We start from the raw sequence: 20,187 nt of genomic DNA, 5'->3' as shown, positions 1-20,187 counted from the left end.
ACACTACCCTCCTGTGCGACGTGGCTATTGGACAGATTCGACCTATCGTCCCAACGGCATGGAGGCGATGAATTTTTGGCACATCATTCAATCAGGACTATGGTCTGGTTGGTTGTCAGCAAGTTTGCGTGGCATGGATTGTGGAAACAAGTCAGCGGGTGGGCCAAGATGTGCACGCAACACCAGTCAGCCAAGGTACAGCAACACAGCAAGATCCCTCCAAGCCTTTCAAGCCAATGGACATAGTGGGGCCCTTGACAGTCTCGAAGTGTTTCCACTACCTGTTCATGGTGATTGATCGCTTCACCTGGTGGCCAGAAGCATTCCCCATGGCTGACACATCCACTAGGTCCTGTGCCAAGGCACTCCTCTTGTCCTGGGTAGAATCGTTTGGATTACCATGCCACATAACCTAAGCACACAATTTACCTCCAGCCTGTGGGCCCCAACTGGGTGGATGAACTGCCGTGGGCACTGCTAGGCATTTGTACAGCACCTAAAGAAGGCCTCTGTACATCTTCTTCTGAGCTTGTCTACAGAGCTCCACTCATGGTTGCCGGGGATTTTGTCCCACCAGCCAGAGGTCAACAGGAGGATACAATCACCTTCCTGGACAGGCTGCGTGAAAAGGTTGGTAACCTGGCTCTGACCCCCACTCTCCAGACATGGGCAAGCCAAGTTCTACATCTCCAAAGACCTCAAAGACTGAGTACATAGGAACATAGGAAGTAGGAACAGGAGTAGGCCAAAAATGGCTCATCGAGCCTGCTCCGCCATTCAATACGATCATGGCTGATCTAATTTATGACCTAACTGCACCTACCTGCCTTCTCCCCATATCCCCTAATTCCTCTATCATGTAAAAAGTTATCTAACCGAATTTTAAATATGTTTAATGAGGCAGCCTCAACCACTTCCCTGGCTAGAGAATTCCAAACATTCATTACTCTCTGGGAAAAACTATTTTTCCTCATCTCTGTCCTCAATCTACTCCCCCGAATCTTGAGACTGTGTCCTCTCGTTTTAGTTTCCCTGGCCAGCTCAAAAAAACCTTCCTACATCTATCCTATCCATACCCTTCATAATCCTATATGTTTCTATAAGATCTCCTCTCATTCTTCTGAACTCGAGCGAATACAATCCTAGACGATTTAAATCTTTCATCATGTCAACCCCTTCATCTCAGGGATCAACCAAGTAAACCTCCTCTGGACTGTCTCCAAAGCTAGAATATCCTTCCTCAAATATGGAGACCAGAACTGGACATAGTACTCCAGATGCGGTCTCACCAGTACCTTATACAGTTGCAACATTACCTCCCTACTCCTGAATTCAATTCCTCTAGCGATGAAGGCCAACATTCCCTTTGCCTTCTTAATAACCTGCTGCAACTGCAACCTAACTTTTTGCGATTCATGCACAAGCACTCCCAAGTCCCTCTGCACAACAGCATGCTTAGTTTTTCACCCTTTAAATAATATTCAGCTTTTATTTTTCTTGCCAAAGTGGATAACCTCACACTTACTAACATTGTACTCCATCTGCCAGACCTTTGCCCACTCATCCAGCTTAACTATATCCCTCTGCAGACTCTCCACATCCTCATTACAATTTGCTCTTCCACTCAATTTGGTGTCATCCGCAAACTTGGCTACACCACATTTTGTCCCCTTCTCCAAGTCATCAATGTAAATGATGAACAGTTGTGGGCCGAACACTGACCCCTGTGGCACCCCATTTACCACTCTCTGCCAACCTGAAAAACTCCCATTTATCCTGACTCTCTGCCTCCTGTCAGATAACCAATTTTCAATCCAGGCCAATATACTTCCCCGGACTCCACTTTCCTGTAACTTACTGATAAGTCTCTTGTGCAGCACCTTATCAAACGCTTTCTGGAAATCCAGAATGTGTTCTTGCGCAGAGGGCCACACTGTCCACTACACCACAACCCCTACGGAGGCCCCTTCCAAGTCGTCTGGAACAACGGGGCTACCTTTGAACTGGATATCAGTGGCAAACCAGAGGTTTTCACCTCAGACCAGCTCAAGTCAGCACACATGGACCCAAAACAACCCATGAGACATCAGCACCTTGACGTCGAGGCAGACTGTCAAAGAGATTGGGGACTGCATCCATGGACACTATGAACTGTAGCACTGGTTCTTTGGGGTGGGGGGGGAAGGGGGCATGTGGTGGCCCTTAACCGCAGAGATTGGCCCGGCACAACGCGTGGAAATAAACATTGGTATAACTCACTAATGCGACCCCTAGCAAAGCGAACTGGCGTGGTTGGAAGCTGGGGCAGTACAAGACCAGCTAACAGAGCAACACCAGGCTGAGGAAGAATGGTATTCATATGCAAGAATGTTCCTGCGGGTGGGAATCCCGTTTTTGTTATTCATGTGAGTGATCTCATTCAATCAACCAAATGCAAGAATTCCAACTGTATAAAAGGAGGATTTCCAGCCTCAATAAAGTCAGAGCTTAACCTCCCACACTGCGAGTATGTGTTTCTTCATAGCAGACAGCTACAGTCTTTGGTTCATTGATTATTTAGGAATCTGATGGCAGTGGTGAAGTTGTCCTTGTGCCGCTGAGTGTTCCTCTTTAGGCTCTTGCACCTTTTCCCCCAATGGTAGCAGAATGAAGAAGGTATGGCCTGGGTGGTGGGGGTCTTTAAGGATAGATGCTGCTCTTTTTTGAAGACACTGCCTCTTGTAGATGTCCTCGATGAAGTGAAGTCTGGTGCCTGTGATGAAGCAGGTGGAATTAACAATCATCTGGAGTTTATTCTTGTCTTGAGAGTTGGCACCTCCATAATCAGCCAGAATACTCTCGAAGTTTTCAGGAGCCTTCAGTGAAATACCGAATCTCTTCAAACATCTCACAAAATATAGCCACTGGCAAGCCTCCTTCTTTGTGATTGCATCAACATGGAGGCTCAAGGGCAAATCGTCTGAGATGTTGACACACAGGAATTTGAAGTTTTTGACCCTTTCCACTACTGAGCCCTGGATGAGGACTGGGTCATGTTCCCCTGACTTCCTCCTGAAGTCCACAATCATCTTCTTGGTTTTGCTAATGTTGAGAGCAAGGTTGCTGTTTACAATGAGCTGATCTATTTCCCTCCTGTACGCTTCCTCATTGCTGTTTGTGATTCTGCCGACAACTGTGGATACCATTGGAATTGTGCCTGGCTACACAGTGATGGGTTTGTAATGATAGAGCAGTGGGCTTAACATGCATCCTTGAGGTGTGCCTGTGTTGATAGTGAGAAGGAAACATTGTTTCCAATTTGGACTGACTGTGGTCTTCTGATGAGAAAGTCAAGGATTCAGTTGCAGAGGTGAGTGCAGAAGCCCAGAGTTTGCCATCACCTTGAGTTTTTTTTTGTGAGAACATGGAATTTTTTTGTATTTCAAAATAGGACAGGGTTTCTCAAAGGTAGAAGAAACAATTGCCATGTTCTTTTATTGACCCTAAAAGGTCTTGTGGTGGTGTCTGATTAAACAAAAGTTCCCTCCTGGCACTTGTGTTAGTTATGAAAATGTCCATGTATTGCTTTACCAAAAGATTCCTCCTCTTGATGGCTATTGTATGGTGTGCATGTTCATCTTTTGGATTGCTATAGGAAGTGTGATTCTCAAGGTTAATGCTCTCCTCGATTTTGTATAATATATTTGGAGCTGCACTAAATTGAGAACTATCACCAAGGAATTGTAGGTCCTGTTAACAATTTATCTGGGTACAAACCATAAAGTTTCCTTTCTGTTGCCTCCTTCCCTTTTGTTTAGAAATTTTTTTCCAAAAAATGTTATATATACAATCTATGAAACTTTTCCTCACAAACACAACAAAAACAAGTCTGTCCCTCCCTTCCCCTTTCCATACATACCGATCCATTCAGAGCTTACATATGTTTTAAGTATATAGAGTACTGTTGAGAAACTGTTATTGTTATAGTTACTTTTATACCTTTTTTATTTCTGTATCTGGGCCCCTATGTGGTCCAGGTATGGCTGCCAGACCTTTACAAAAGTATCATATTTATTCATTATGATTTTTAAAATATAGGTATACAGTTGTTCATTTCTGCAGTTCATCCTGCTGTGTAGAGGGGAGTCAACTTCCAAGTGATTGTGATACATTTTTTGCTACTGCCAATGCTGTTTTCATAAATGAGATTTGATATTTGGTCAATTTGTCGCTTATTTCCATGAAATTACCTAATAGATATAGTTCTGGGTCATGCGTGAAGGCCACTCCTGTTATCCTGGTTAATTTTTCTGCAATTTCTTGCCAAAATAGCCTCACTTTCATGCTTGACCAGGTGGCATGTAGAAAACCTCCTGTCTCTGTCCTTTTTTTTTGAAACTTTATTTAAAGATTTTATTACATGAATAAAACAAAGAAATTACATTTAAAGAAAAAATAAAAATGAAATAATTATTGCAACACAACATTAATAACCTAACTTAAATCAATCTAACCCCCCCCATTTATACGACCACTAAAAAAAAACTATATATAAAAAACCCCACCCTTCCCCAAAATAAAGAGTGAAGAATTAATAAAGTTAGTAATATTATATATAAAAAAACCACTCACAAACAAAAGAAAATAACAAGTAAAAATATTAATAAAAAAGTTATCAAATCTAAAATATCACATATAAAACATTTAAATCAGACTTAATTGCAAGTACTTACCAAATGGAGTCCACTTCAACTTATAAAAAGACATCTTATCTTGAATTGAAAAAGATATCTTTTCCATAATTAAACAAGACTTCATCTCTAAATACCACCTATCTAAGGTTAGTATATTTCCATCTTTCCAAGTAAGCACTATACATTTCTTAGCCACTGCTAAGGCTAAATAGATAAAAGAAATCTGATAATCATTTAAGCCTAAATCGATTAATGATTGCATATTCCCTAATAAAAATATATCAGGATCTAATACAACATAAATATTATATAAACTATTAAATATAGATTGAATACCTTTCCAAAACTGTTTCAATCAATCACAAAACCAAACTGTATGTAAAAAAAAGTATTAGCCGTCTGATCACAACAAAAACAACAATCTACCTTTCTAAGACCAAACTTTTTTAATTTCTCTGGTGTTAAATATAATTGATGTATAAAATTAAATTAATCATTGCTAATCTAGCATTAATCAATTTCCGAATACTATTCTGACAAATTTCCATCCAAGCTTCTTCAGCTATTATAGAACCTAAATCTTTTTCCCATTTCAACTTATCTTTATCCCAATCTGTCTTATTTTCATTTTCTTGTAAAATACAATACAAATCAGATATGTACCCCTTTTTTGGTATGGAAAGTACATATTTCTCAAAACTAGTTTCAGGCAATGAAATCATATGTTGGCCACATACCTGTTTTACAAATGATCTTAACTGATAATATACAAATACAGAATTTCCACTAATACCAAATTTCCTTTGTAATTCCTCAAAAGAACAAAAACATCCTTCAAAAAAACAATCTGATAAATTTTTTATTCCTTTCCTTTCCCATTGTTTCAAAGTAATATTGGAGACTGTAAAAGGAACAAGTTGATTATTATATAATGGCAATCGCCCAGACCATTTATTTTTAAGCCCCAATTTATTAAGTTTACTTGTCCATAAATTCAATAAATGTTTCAATATTGGTACATCATAAGTTCATAATAAATTTTTATTCCATCGAAACAAAAACTCATGTGGAAATTTTTCTGAAATAACTGCCATTTCTATCTTTGCCCAACTAGGTGGGTCCTCCGTATTCATTAATGCACTAAGAAATTTAAATTGAGCTGCCTCATAATAATGTTGAAAATTCGGTATTCTCAAACCTCCAAATTGAAAATCCCACATCAACTTTCTCATTGCTACCCTCGGAAATTTTCCCTTCCATAAAAAATCTCTAACTGCTTTATATAAATCCTTTAAAAACTTTTTTATTTAAAAATAAGGAATTGATTGAAACAAATACTGTATCCGAGGAAAAATATTCATTTTTATAGTGTTAATCCTCCCCAATAAACCTAAAGGTAAATCCTTCCACCTAATCAAATCTAACTTAATCTTTTTTATTAAAGGAAGATAATTAATTGAATATAAATCTTGATATTCTGTATTAACATTAATTCCTAAATATTTAATTTGTTTAGTCCACTTCAAATTTATAATATTTTTATGTACTGAATAATCATCTTTACAAATTGACAAAATTTCACTTTTAGCCCAGTTTACCTTTTTACCAGATAATTGACCATAATTTTCTAAAGATTCTTGAATTGCTGGTAAAGAGATATCAGGATCCACCAAATATAATAAGACATCATCAGCAAATAAATTAATCTTATATTCCTCATTCAAAACTCTCATACCCTTAACATTTTCATTTTGACGTATTAATTGTGCCAAAGGTTCAATAACTATAGCAAATAAAGCAGGTGACAATGGACATCCTTGCCTAGTAGACCTTGTTAAATCAAAGGATTCTGAAATCTGCCCATTGGTAGCAACTCTAGCCTTCGGACTATTATATAAAGCCTTTATCAATCCAATAAACGAGGAACCAAAACAAAATTTCTCAAGTACTTTAAATAAAAACTTCCACTCCACTCTATCAAAAGCCTTTTCTGTATCCAATGAAACCACTATTGGATAATTCATTTGAGATTTAGATTTGTTTATCAAAGTTATTAAACGCAAAATATTATCAGACGCATATCTATTTTTTATAAATCCTGTTTGGTCTTTATGTATTATTTTAGGTAAATATTGAGCTAATCTATTAGCCATAACTTTAGCTACAATTTTATAATCCACATTTAACAACTATATTGGTCGATAAGAAGAAACCTGTAAAAGATCTTTATTTTTTTTGGTGTAACTGTAATTATAGCATTAGAACAAGATTCAGGTAATTGAAAAGTTTTATAAATTTTCTGTATTACATCCTTATAAATAGAAGATATATCAACATAAAAAGTTTTATAAAAGTCTATAGAAAACCCATCTTCACCAGGTGCCTTTCCATTTGGCATATCTCTTATTGCCATTTCAATTTCATTTTCTGTAAAATATTTATCCAACTCTTGTCTATCTTCTTGATTCAATTGTGGCAATTTAATATTTTTCAAAAAAGAATCTATTGCATCTTCAGCTACATCTTTACATTCTGAAGTATATAATTTTTAATAAAAATTACAAAATTCCTCATTAATTTCTTTTTGTCTGAAAGTAATGCCCGATTTCTTTCTAATTGCTGGTATAATCCTAGATAATTGTTCTTTTTTCAACTGCAAAGAAAGGACTTTATGAGCTTCTCACCCATTCATAAAACTTATGTTTAGTTCGATTCATTAAACATTCAAACCGATATGTTTGTAATTCATTATATTTAAATTTTAAATTAGTTAACTGATTCTTTTGCATTTCAGTAGGATTTTTTTGAAATGCTTTTTCAGTAACAGTTATCTTTTTCTCTAAATCTTCAATCTCTCTAATTCTCTCTTTCTTTACTTTAGAAGCATAACTAATAATTTGACCTCGTAAAAAAGCTTTCATTGCATCCCATAAAACAAAATGACTAGAAACAGAATTAATATTATTATTAATAAAGACCTCAATTTGTTTTTTTAAATAACTAATAAATTCTGGTTTTTGTAATAGCATAGTATTAAATCTCCATCTTGGGGTTCTCTGAACATCTTGCGAACTCTGATATTCTAATAATAGTAATAAATGATCTGAAACCAACCTTGCCTTATAATCCACAGATATAACTCTATCTTGCAAATGCATTGAAATTAAAAAATAATCAATTCTTGAAAAAGAATTATGGCATGAAGAGTAAAAAGAAAAATCTTTCTCTGTAGGATTAAATCTTCGCCAAATATCAACTAAATTCAAATCTGTCATCATATTAGTCACTTGCACTGCCATTTTAGATTTCTTAATTGCTCTTGGATACTTGTCCAATAAAGGCTCCAATACCACATTTAAATCTCCCCCAATCATCACATTAGATTTGCTTGTCCAAATAATAAAGACATATCCACAACAAAAGCTGTATCCTCAACATTTGGAGCATAAACATCAAGCAAAGTCCAAGCCTCGTTAAAGATTGTACAATTCAATTTTAATAATCTTCCACCATTTTTCTCTTCATTCTGTAACTGAAATGGTAGATTCTTGTGCACCAAAATTGCCACTCCTTTTGCCTTTGAATTAAATGAAGAATAAAAAACTTGTCCAACCCATTCACGTTTAAGTTTCAAATGTTCCTTATCCGTTAAATGAGTTTCCTGCAAAAAGGCCACATCAACTTTTAGTTCTGTCTCTGTCCTACATCTCTGATATTTTGACTTTTGATCTGTGTAACTTATGTGGGGTAAGATATAATTGGTGAAAAAAATTATACTGAACCAGTCCACATCTTGCATTTATAATTAATGCCATACTATCCTTGCACCAATCTGACCAGTTTCTTTCTGAAATTCCAACACCCAAGTCCGACTCCCATCTTTCCCTTGACTTCTGCAACCCTGGTTTTGCACTTTCACTCCGGAGTGGATAGGATATTTTTGTTATAAATTTGGGTGTATTCCCCATGCAGACTTTTCGTTCACTTTCACTAATTTCAGGTGGGGGTCAAAGTTGGTCCTCTTCTTTCTCTTAAGAATGATCTAAGCTGTAGAAAACAGAAGGTGGTCCCATTGTTTTAATTGTTCAAAGGACATGAGTTTCTTCCATGTAACAGTCCTTAATATATCTTGTACCTTGTCATACCACAAATTAAACATTCTATTGCCCATGTTCATAGGGAGTAGCACATTTTTACACAGTGGTGCTTTTATTGATATCCCTACTTTTTTTTCCCTGTATATTCATTAATTTCTTGCCACATTCCAATCATGTGTATTAGAATGGCATTATCCCTCTTTAGTCCCTGCCCGTATCGGGGCCGCCGCCGTCTCCTACCGACTACATAAAAACTATATGTATAATCTATAGTAAAAACACACAATGCTGGAGAAGCTCAGCAAGTCAGTGTCCTTCATATAGCAAAGATAATGATACATAACCAATGTTTTGGGCTTGAGCCCTTCATCAAAGTATGAGAAAAAAAAACAGCCAGGAAATCCAGGAGCTGCTGGCAAAGAAGCGAGCTGCCCACCAGGCTCACCTTACAAAGCCGTCCTGTCCAGAGAAGAAACAAGCCTTCCGTCGCGCATGCAGCCATCTTCAGCGCAAACTCCGGGAGATCCAAAATGAGTGGTGGACTAGCCTCGCCAAACGAACCCAGCTCAGCGCGGACATTGGCGACTTCAGGGGTTTCTACGAGGCTCTAAAGGCTGTGTACGGCCCCTCACCCCAAGTCCAAAGCCCGCTGCGCAGCTCAGACGGCAAAGTCCTCCTCAGCGACAAGATCTCCATCCTCAACCGATGGTCAGAACACTTCCAATCTCTTTTCAGTGCCAACCGCTCAGTCCAAGATTCCGCCCTGCTCCAGCTCCCTCAACAGCCCCTAAGGCTAGAGCTGGATGAGGTTCCCACCCTGGATGAGACATATAAGGCAATCGAACAACTGAAAAGTGGCAAAGCAGCAGGTATGGATGGAATCCCCCCAGAAGTCTGGAAGGCTGGCGGCAAAACTCTGCATGCCAAACTGCATGAGTTTTTCAAGCTTTGTTGGGACCAAGGTAAACTGCCTCAGGATCTTCGTGATGCCACCATCATCACCCTGTACAAAAACAAAGGCGAGAAATCAGTCTGCTCAAACTACAGGGGAATCACGTTGCTCTCCATTGCAGGCAAAATCTTCGCTAGGATTCTACTAAATAGAATAATACCTAGTGTCGCCGAGAATATTCTCCCAGAATCACAGTGCGGCTTTCGCGCAAACAGAGGAACTACTGACATGGTCTTTGCCCTCAGACAGCTCCAAGAAAAGTGCAGAGAACAAAACAAAGGACTCTACATCACCTTTGTTGACCTCACCAAAGCCTTCAACACCGTGAGCAGGAAAGGGCTTTGGCAAATACTAGAGCGCATCGGATGTCCCCCAAAGTTCCTCAACATGATTATCCAACTGCACGAAAACCAACAAGGTCGGGTCAGATACAGCAATGAGCTCTCTGAACCCTTCTCCATTAACAATGGCGTGAAGCAAGGCTGTGTTCTCGCACCAACCCTCTTTTCAATCTTCTTCAGCATGATGCTGAACCAAGCCATGAAAGACCCCAACAATGAAGACGCTGTTTACATCCGGTACCACACGGATGGCAGTCTCTTCAATCTGAGGCGCCTGCAAGCTCACACCAAGACACAAGAGAAACTTGTCCGTGAACTACTCTTTGCAGACGATGCCGCTTTAGTTGCCCATTCAGAGCCAGCTCTTCAGCGCTTGACGTCCTGCTTTGCGGAAACTGCCAAAATGTTTGGCCTGGAAGTCAGCCTGAAGAAAACTGAGGTCCTCCATCAGCCAGCTCCCCACCATGACTACCAGCCTCCCCACATCTCCATCGGGCACACAAAACTCAAAACGGTCAACCAGTTTACCTATCTCGGCTGCACCATTTCATCAGATGCAAGGATCGACAATGAGATAGACAACAGACTCGCCAAGGCAAATAGCGCCTTTGGAAGACTACACAAAAGAGTATGGAAAAACAACCAACTGAAAAACCTCACAAAGATAAGCGTATACAGAGCCGTTGTCATACCCACACTCCTGTTCGGCTCCGAATCATGGGTCCTCTACCGGCACCACCTACGGCTCCTAGAACGCTTCCACCAGCGTTGTCTCCGCTCCATCCTCAACATCCATTGGAGCGCTTACATCCCTAACGTCGAAGTACTCGAGATGGCAGAGGTCGACAGCATCGAGTCCACGCTGCTGAAGATCCAGCTGCGCTGGATGGGTCACGTCTCCAAAATGGAGGACCATCGCCTTCCCAAGATCGTGTTATATGGCGAGCTCTCCACTGGCCACCGTGACAGAGGTGCACCAAAGAAAAGGTACAAGGACTGCCTAAAGAAATCTCTTGGTGCCTGCCACATTGACCACCGCCAGTGGGCTGATATCGCCTCAAACCGTGCATCTTGGCGCCTCACAGTTTGGCGGGCAGCAACCTCCTTTGAAGAAGACCGCAAAGCCCACCTCACTGACAAAAGGCAAAGGAGGAAAAACCCAACACCCAACCCCAACCAACCAATTTTCCCCTGCAACCGCTGCAATCGTGTCTGCCTGTCCCGCATCGGACTTGTCAGCCACAAACGAGCCTGCAGCTGACGTGGACTTTTTACCCCCTCCATAAATCTTCGTCCGCGAAGCCAAGCCAAAGAAAGAATCCCTCTTTAGTGATTTGACACTTTATTTACAGATAAAATCCTTTGCTTCCCCCTCCACTATGAGTATGTTCCCATTTGAACTCAAGATGGGAGTTGTCTTCAGTGAAGAAGGCTGCAAGAAATCTAGCCTGTGCAGCAAGGTAATTTTTTAAAATCTGCAAGTCTAAGCCCTCCCAGCCCTAAGTCCACAGAAACTCTCTAATATGGTTGTTTTGTTGCTTAAAAATGTTTTTAGGTAATGGAACCTTTTTTTAAAAATATATTTTATTTTTCAAACTCTGACCCAACAATGCATATTAAACACATTAGATTCTCCAATTATATACAAGCTTCACTGTTGAGTCCAATTTTTCCTCTATTTCTCCTCCTTTCACAATTAATACATCCAAAGACAAAATTAAATAGGCAGTCAGCCTAAAGTGAAAAAAAAGGCTTAACATTTATCAGTATCCCTTTATCTTCCTGACGTTGAGGACACAAGGACTAAAAAGTAAAACAAAACAATTACACTTAAAAATTTCTTTCAAAAAAAGTAAAAGCAAACTCTAAGAGAAAACTGTAATCTTACGATTCGTCAGGAACCCACTTGCAGCTCCCAGGTCTTTGAATTTTCATGTCTCAACCTGATTAAGATGGATTTCTCCCCCCTCCCCCCACCAAGGAGTGGGTAACAAAGCACAGGAACCACACTATATCTCTGCACCTATATAATGCAGGTACATTTGCCTAATTTTAAGGAAGATGTGATATTTCCTCCTTAAATTGTAGGTAACTTTCTCCAGGGGAACATGGCTCTGCATTTCTGCATTCCAACATGCAATGCCTAGATGAAAGTCTGACTTCCAGTTAACCACTATGCACTATCTGGCCACCACCAAAGCATTCAACACAAATTGGATTTGAAATTTGGACAGCTTCATTGTTAACCTTGTGTCCATTATGTTTCTCAGCAGGATCTGTTCTGGGTCCTGTGAAGATTCTTTACTTATGATTTTATCTTGGACTTGGCCTAGCTCTATCCAAAAGTGCCTAGCTCTATCCAAAAGGGCCTCACCTTGGAGCATGACCAGGTTGTCTCTATGCTGCACCCAAAATATTGATCTGAAATTTCTGGAGTATAGTACAACTGGTATAGAAAATTATACTGCACCAGCCTGTATTGAGTTTTAATAATTGAGGTCATGCTGTTACGACACAGGTCTGACCAGCACCATTCATCAATCGTTAGACCGAAGTCTGACTCCCACCTCTGCCTAGATTTATGAAGACCCAGCTTCGGGCTTTCCACTTGGAGTAAGAAATACATTGACGTAACAATGTTCCCCTTTTGAATCAGGGCTTCCATGCCACTGCACACTGCTCGGACCATAGCTGGACTTAATTTGTCCCAAAAAAAAAACTGAAGATAACAAAAGAAGTCCTATTTGACAAATCATTTTTATTTTTAAGCTGTTCAAATGACATGTGCTGCCTCCACTCATAACAGTCCTCAAAGCACCTGATCCCTTTCTAGCACCAGGTGTCCAAGATCTTGTTATCTGTTGTCCATACTATTAAGCCATTCTGAGTCAGGGGTGTTTTTTGAAAACAACCCCACATTTAGTCCAATGCATAAAGAGTATGTTTTAATAAGTGGGGGGGGGGGGGGTGTCTTTGTTGCCAGATAACAATTTAGAGTCCCATTTATAAATGGTCTTCAGCTATCTTTTCACCTATCACATGCAGACCAATTTGTGCCCAGGATAGTATACCTCCTCCCTCAAAAGGTGCAGCGATATACCTCGACTGCACTGCCCAATAATATTTCTTTGTCTGGTAATCTCAGTCTGCTCTTCAGCGCTTGACGTCCTGCTTTGCGGAAACTGCCAAAATGTTTGGCCTGGAAGTCAGCCTGAAGAAAACTGAGGTCCTCCATCAGCCAGCTCCCCACCATGACTACCAGCCCCCCCACATCTCCATCGGGCACACAAAACTCAAAACGGTCAACCAGTTTACCTATCTCGGCTGCACCATTTCATCAGATGCAAGGATCGACAATGAGATAGACAACAGACTCGCCAAGGCAAATAGCGCCTTTGGAAGACTACACAAAAGAGTCTGGAAAAACAACCAACTGAAAAACCTCACAAAGATAAGCGTATACAGAGCCGTTGTCATACCCACACTCCTGTTCGGCTCCGAATCATGGGTCCTCTACCGGCACCACCTACGGCTCCTAGAACGCTTCCACCAGCGTTGTCTCCGCTCCATCCTCAACATCCATTGGAGCGCTTACATCCCTAACGTCGAAGTACTCGAGATGGCAGAGGTCGACAGCATCGAGTCCACGCTGCTGAAGATCCAGCTGCGCTGGATGGGTCACGTCTCCAGAATGGAGGACCATCGCCTTCCCAAGATCGTGTTATATGGCGAGCTCTCCACTGGCCACCGTGACAGAGGTGCACCAAAGAAAAGGTACAAGGACTGCCTAAAGAAATCTCTTGGTGCCTGCCACATTGATCACCGCCAGTGGGCTGATAACGCCTCAAACCGTGCATCTTGGCGCCTCACAGTTTGGCGGGCAGCAACCTCCTTTGAAGAAGACCGCAGAGCCCACCTCACTGACAAAAGGCAAAGGAGGAAAAACCCAACACCCAACCCCAACCAACCAATTTTCCCCTGCAACCACTGCAATCGTGTCTGCCTGTCCCGCATCGGACTTGTCAGCCACAAACGAGCCTGCAGCTGACGTGGACTTTTTACCCCCTCCATAAATCTTCGTCCGCGAAGCCAAGCCAAAGAATCTCAGTCTGCTCAGACTGTAATCCCAGGTTAATTTCTGCTTGGAGACCCTAGGCACCCTCCTATTCCAAATGATCCTACTTACCTGTGAATTAATATTCTGAAATAATCTCTGGGGCAATGCCATGGGCAAAGTCTGAAAGAGATACTGAAGCCTCGGCAACACATTCATCTTGATACAATTGATCCTGTCCACCAACGTGATTGACAGTATTATCCATCTGTTAAAGTCCTCCTCAGTTTTTTTGAGCAAGGGTATATAATTTAGTTTATATAAATTTTGCAGATTTTTGTCCACCTTGACTCCCAGGTACTTAATCCCATTTTGTGACCACTTGAATTGACTGCTTTCTTTAAATTGACTATAATCCTCTTTTGTTAGTGGCATAATTTCACTCTTGTCTCAACTGATCTTGTACCCAGTGACTTTCCCATAATCCTCTAGTGGGAAGGCTGGAGATATTTTCCCATGAGTAACAACTTTAGCCTTAGGCGCACGGTACAGAGTCTTGATCCAATTTATAAAAGTTGACCTTAATCCCAATATCTCTAGTATCTTAAACAGGAAGTCCCATTCTAACCTATCGAACACCTTCTAAGTGTCCAGTGCCATGGCGACACTTGGGTCATCCCTTGACCGTGTCAAATGTATGATACTGAGCAGTCTGCTTACATTATCCGCAGTCTGATTTTTTTTTTTTGCACAAAGTATGTTTGGTCTATATTTGTTAGCTTTGGCAAATGTTTCACCAATCTATTTGCCAGTTCCTTAGCAAGTATCTTATACTCCATATTCGGCATTGCAATAGATCTATTAGAGGACGGACCCTATCTTATTTTAAGAATCATCATAATAATTGCTGTGGAAAAAAGTTTTGAGAGTGTATGCATTTCTACCACCTAATCCATAAAGATGGGCATCAGGAGATCTTTGAATTCCCTACAAAAATCGAGGGTGGGGTGGAACCCATCCTCCCCTGGAGACTTGCCAGCTTGTAACAGATACAACGCTTTACCTATTTCTTCTGGGAATGGACCATTCCATCCCTCCTGATCTTCCTGACTTAAATTTGGTAACACAATTTTGACAGGATTTTTTTTTAGGGTTCCCCAATGATTCTGATTTGTATAATTTTTGCCTCCTTCCCTTCTTAAGCAACAGATTGACATTCAAGATTCTCCAGTCCTCTGGAACCATGCCAGACAGAATCCATTGATTCCTGGATGATCATTACCAATGCCTCCACAATCTCTGCAGCAGCCTTCAGAACTCAAGGGTGCATTCCATCTGGTCCAGGAGACTTATTTACCCTTGGAACATTGAGCTTCTCAAGTACCTTCTCAAGTTGATAAGGCGGTTATGAAGGTGTATGGTGTGTTGGCCTTTTTTGGGATTGAGCTCAAGAGCCATGGAGTAATAATGAAGCTTTGTAAAACCTGAGTAAGGCCACAGTTTGAGTATTGCATTCAGTTCTGGTTCCCTCATTATGTGAAGAATGTAGATTCTTTGGAGAGGGGGCAGGGGAGATTTACCAGGATGTTGCTTGGATTAGCGAACATATATGAAACAAGGTTGACAGATAGAGCTTTTCTCCTTGGAGTGAAGGATGAGAGGTGACTTAGAGGTAGGCAAAATTGAGTGTCTTTGATCAGGTGGACAATAGCAAATACCAAAAGACATCTATTTAAGATGAGTGGAGGAATGTTTGAGGGGTGGGAAATGTCTGAGTTAAAATTTTCACTCAGATCGGTGGGTGCCTGGAATGTATTGCCATGGTTGGTAGTGGAGGCTAGCCCCATAGGGTCACTCAAGACTCTTGGATAAGCACATGGATGCATGAGAAATAAAGGGTTATGGGTGTGAGGTAGGGAAAAATTAGATTGTTGTGGAGTACAAAGAACATGGTTCGGCTCCGCATAATGACTGTTGTCTGTGCCGTGCTTTTGTTCTCAGTATGCCAAACACATTACTGTCCTGTCTACCTGTGTTACCATTTTCAGGGAATTTACCTGCAGCCCTAGGTCTTTCTGTTTCACAATACAATCCAGGGCTCTCATTAACAGTAAATCCTGACCTGTTTTGAAATATGGTAAACGTGAGATTGTCCACTTTGGTGGCAATAACTGGTAGATAGATAATTATATAAATGGTGACAAATTAGGAAAAGGAGAGGTGCAAGAAGATGGAATGTCAGGGTGATGCAGTAATTGAAGATTGAAATGCAATACATCAGATGGTTAAAAAAGAAAATGGCATGTTAGATGTTTGAATAAATAAGCATGGTCTTATTGCAGTTGTGTAGGGCCATGGTGAGGCCAATCTTGTGTACTACTGCAGTTTTGATCTCTGAATCTGAATGGTACAGTGAAGGTTCATCAGACTTATTTTGAGGCAGGACTGATGTGTGCAGAAAAACTGGATAGACAATCCAGTCTGATGAGTTAAACTCTTTTTGAATTTGAAATAATGAGAGGATATCTCATTGAGACATTGAAAATTCTGACAGAACTGAAGAGGTGAGATGCAGGAAGAAAGTTTGTGATGTTGAAGGGGTCATAGTCTGATGATAATGGGTAAGCTATTTAGGATTGAAACAACAAAAAACTTCACTCAGAATTGTGAAACTCCCTGCCATAGAAAGTTGATGAGGCCATTTCATTAGTTATGTTCAAAAGGTAGTTGGATATGGCCCTTGAGTCAAGGGATAGAATACTACAGCACAGAAAGCAGGCAGTCTGGCCCGTGTCTGCACGAGTTTCCTCTGGGGACTCCAGTTTGCTCCCACTATTCAAAACCGACTGAGGTTTTAGGTTAATTGAGTACAATTGGACAGCACAGGTTTGTGGGCCAAAAGGGCCTTTTACTATGCTCTATGTCTAAAAACTCTGACTCCATCCACCATGCCAGTTTTAAATCCAATTGGCTTGTTCACTGAGGATCTCATGTGAACTAATCGTTTGGACCAGCCTCTCACTGAGGACTTTTCTGAAAGAGATAAAGGTGAGGTGTACCACCCTGTTATCATCAATCTTCTTAAAATCTTTCTGGACTATTCTACCATTTAGGATCTTTTTAAAGGCCTTGTTGTTTGGTCACCCTCCTTCCATTGTCAATCCTCTTGGTAACCTTTTTTCTTAAAATATTTTTATTAATGTTTTACAATATAAATAATTTAACAATACAATTATACAATCTGCTTCAAGATTTGGATATCAAATGGTTCAATACATGTTTTTTTTACATCAAATGTGTTATACACTGTATAAGTTGAATAAATTTAACCCAAATTTTTTCTATTCGATGTTTTAGATGTGCATGGTAATTTTGCATTCAGTATAGTTGTGTGAAAAGGTAAAAGATTTTTGGAAAGAATTATGTGCTGTGTTAGAGAAAATATTAAAAGTAAAGGTTAAATTGGATCCAAGAATCTTTTTGTTGGGTAATATATATGATAAAGACATTAAGTTGGGGTTAGACAAATACAAAAAGAGGTTTTTTTTAGTTTAGCCACAGTAGTAGCGAGAAAATGTATAGCGAAAACGTGGAAAATTTAAAAATAGAAGAATGGTTTAATAAAATAAAACATTGTCTCCCATTTGAAAAAATTACTTATAATATGAGATCATTATGACAAATTTTGTCAAAAATGGGAGCTTTATATGAAATTTATGGATATAGATTAATCCAGACCCTCTAATTCAACTCCCCCCCTTGAAAATATGGTATTTACATCAAGAAATATATTATGGTATTATAAATGCAATTATAAGTACTACGATAAATCTGTTCTGTCTTCAATCTTTTTCTGTCGGTGGGAGGTGGGGGAGTGGAATTGAAAATTGTTTAGTATCTTCTGTAATAATATTTCAAGCTAATTTGAAATGTATGTAAGATACTAATAGTGTTAAATTCTGGTCACCTCTTTACAGGAAAGATGTGGATGCAACAGAGAGGGTGCATAGGAGATTGACAAGTATGCTGCCTGGAATGGAGCGCATACTTTGATAGGTTGTGTGAACTTCGTCTTTTCTCCAGAAGATGAGGGATGAGAAGATGAGGGATGAGGGATGAGGGATGAGAAGATGAGGGATGAGAAGATGAGGGATGAGAAGATGAGGGATGAGAAGATGAGGGATGAGAAGATGAGGGATGAGAAGATGAGGGATGAGAAGATGAGGGATGAGAAGATGAGGGATGAGAAGATGAGGGATGAGAAGATGAGGGATGAGAAGATGAGGGATGAGAAGATGAGGGATGAGAAGATGAGGGATGAGAAGATGAGGGATGAGAAGATGAGGGATGAGAAGATGAGGGATGAGAAGATGAGGGATGAGAAGATGAGGGATGAGAAGATGAGGGATGAGAAGATGAGGGATGAGAAGATGAGGGATGAGAAGATGAGGGATGAGAAGATGAGGGATGAGAAGATGAGGGATGAGAAGATGAGGGATGAGAAGATGAGGGATGAGAAGATGAGGGATGAGAAGATGAGGGATGAGAAGATGAGGGATGAGAAGATGAGGGATGAGAAGATGAGGGATGAGGGATGAGGGATGAGGGATGAGAAGATGAGGGATGAGAAGATGAGGGATGAGAAGATGAGGGATGAGAAGATGAGGGATGAGAAGATGAGGGATGAGAAGATGAGGGATGAGAAGATGAGGGATGAGAAGATGAGGGATGAGAAGATGAGGGATGAGAAGATGAGGGATGAGAAGATGAGGGATGAGAAGATGAGGGATGAGAAGATGAGGGATGAGAAGATGAGAAGATGAGGGATGAGAAGATGAGGGATGAGAAGATGAGGGATGAGAAGATGAGGGATGAGAAGATGAGGGATGAGAAGATGAGGGATGAGAAGATGAGGGATGAGAAGATGAGGGATGAGAAGATGAGGGATGAGAAGATGAGGGATGAGAAGATGAGGGATGAGAAGATGAGGGATGAGAAGATGAGGGATGAGAAGATGAGGGATGAGAAGATGAGGGATGAGAAGATGAGGGATGAGAAGATGAGGGATGAGAGGATGAGGGATGAGAGGATGAGGGATGAGAGGATGAGGGATGAGAGGATGAGGGATGAGAGGATGAGGGATGAGAGGATGAGGGATGAGAGGATGAGGGATGAGAGGATGAGGGATGAGAGGATGAGGGATGAGAGGATGAGGGATGAGAGGATGAGGGATGAGAGGATGAGGGATGAGAGGATGAGGGATGAGAGGATGAGGGATGAGAGGATGAGAAGATGGGGGATGAGAAGATGGGGGATGAGAAGATGGGGGATGAGAAGATGGGGGATGAGAAGATGGGGGATGAGAAGATGGGGGATGAGAAGATGGGGGATGAGAAGATGGGGGATGAGAAGATGGGGGATGAGAAGATGGGGGATGAGAAGATGGGGGATGAGGGGATGAGGGGATGAGGGGATGAGGGATGAGAGGATGAGGGATGAGAGGATGAGGGATGAGAGGATGAGGGATGAGAGGATGAGGGATGAGAGGATGAGGGATGAGAGGATGAGGGATGAGAGGATGAGAAGATGGGGGATGAGAAGATGGGGGATGAGAAGATGGGGGATGAGAAGATGGGGGATGAGGGGATGGGGGATGAGGGGATGGGGGATGAGGGGATGGGGGATGAGGGGATGGGGGATGAGGGGATGGGGGATGAGGGGATGGGGGATGAGGGGATGGGGGATGAGGGGATGGGGGATGAGGGGATGGGGGATGAGGGGATGGGGGATGAGGGATGAGGGGATGAGAGGCATTGTTAGCATGGATGGCCAGACACTTTTTCCCAGGGCTGAAATATCTTACACAAATGGGCAATAGTTTTTAGGTGCTTGGGAGTAAGTACAGGGAGATGTAAGAGATATGTTTTTCACACAGTGGTGGGTGGATGGAGTGCGCTGCCAGCAATGGTAGTGGTGGCAGGTACAATAGGGTATTTTAAGAGACTATTAGATGGGGACATGGAACTGATAAAAATGGAGGATTATGCAGTGGGGAAATTCTAGGCAGTTG

At 41.0% G+C, this 20,187-nt stretch overlaps 1 protein-coding gene across 11 annotated transcripts in view; it reads left to right on the top strand.

The window, feature by feature from the left end:
* cadm2b (cell adhesion molecule 2b) overlaps positions 1-20,187 on the top strand; it is a 1,102,220-nt gene that overhangs the window by 16,235 nt on the left and 1,065,798 nt on the right. For 8 of the 11 annotated variants that reach the window (XR_011341617.1, XM_069889140.1, XM_069889145.1 and 5 more), the window contains exon 2: positions 18,095-18,173. The exons of the other annotated variants lie outside the window; for them this stretch is intronic. The gene's annotated coding sequence lies outside the window, so the exon portion shown is untranslated. The remainder of the gene's footprint in view (positions 1-18,094; positions 18,174-20,187) is intronic. 11 annotated transcript variants of the gene reach the window in all.

This window comes from Narcine bancroftii, chromosome 7 (assembly GCF_036971445.1).
Source record: "Narcine bancroftii isolate sNarBan1 chromosome 7, sNarBan1.hap1, whole genome shotgun sequence".
Taxonomy (NCBI): domain Eukaryota; kingdom Metazoa; phylum Chordata; class Chondrichthyes; order Torpediniformes; family Narcinidae; genus Narcine; species Narcine bancroftii.
The sequence above is the reverse complement of the archived record's forward strand: the minus strand, read 5'-3'. Positions and strand labels throughout refer to the sequence as shown.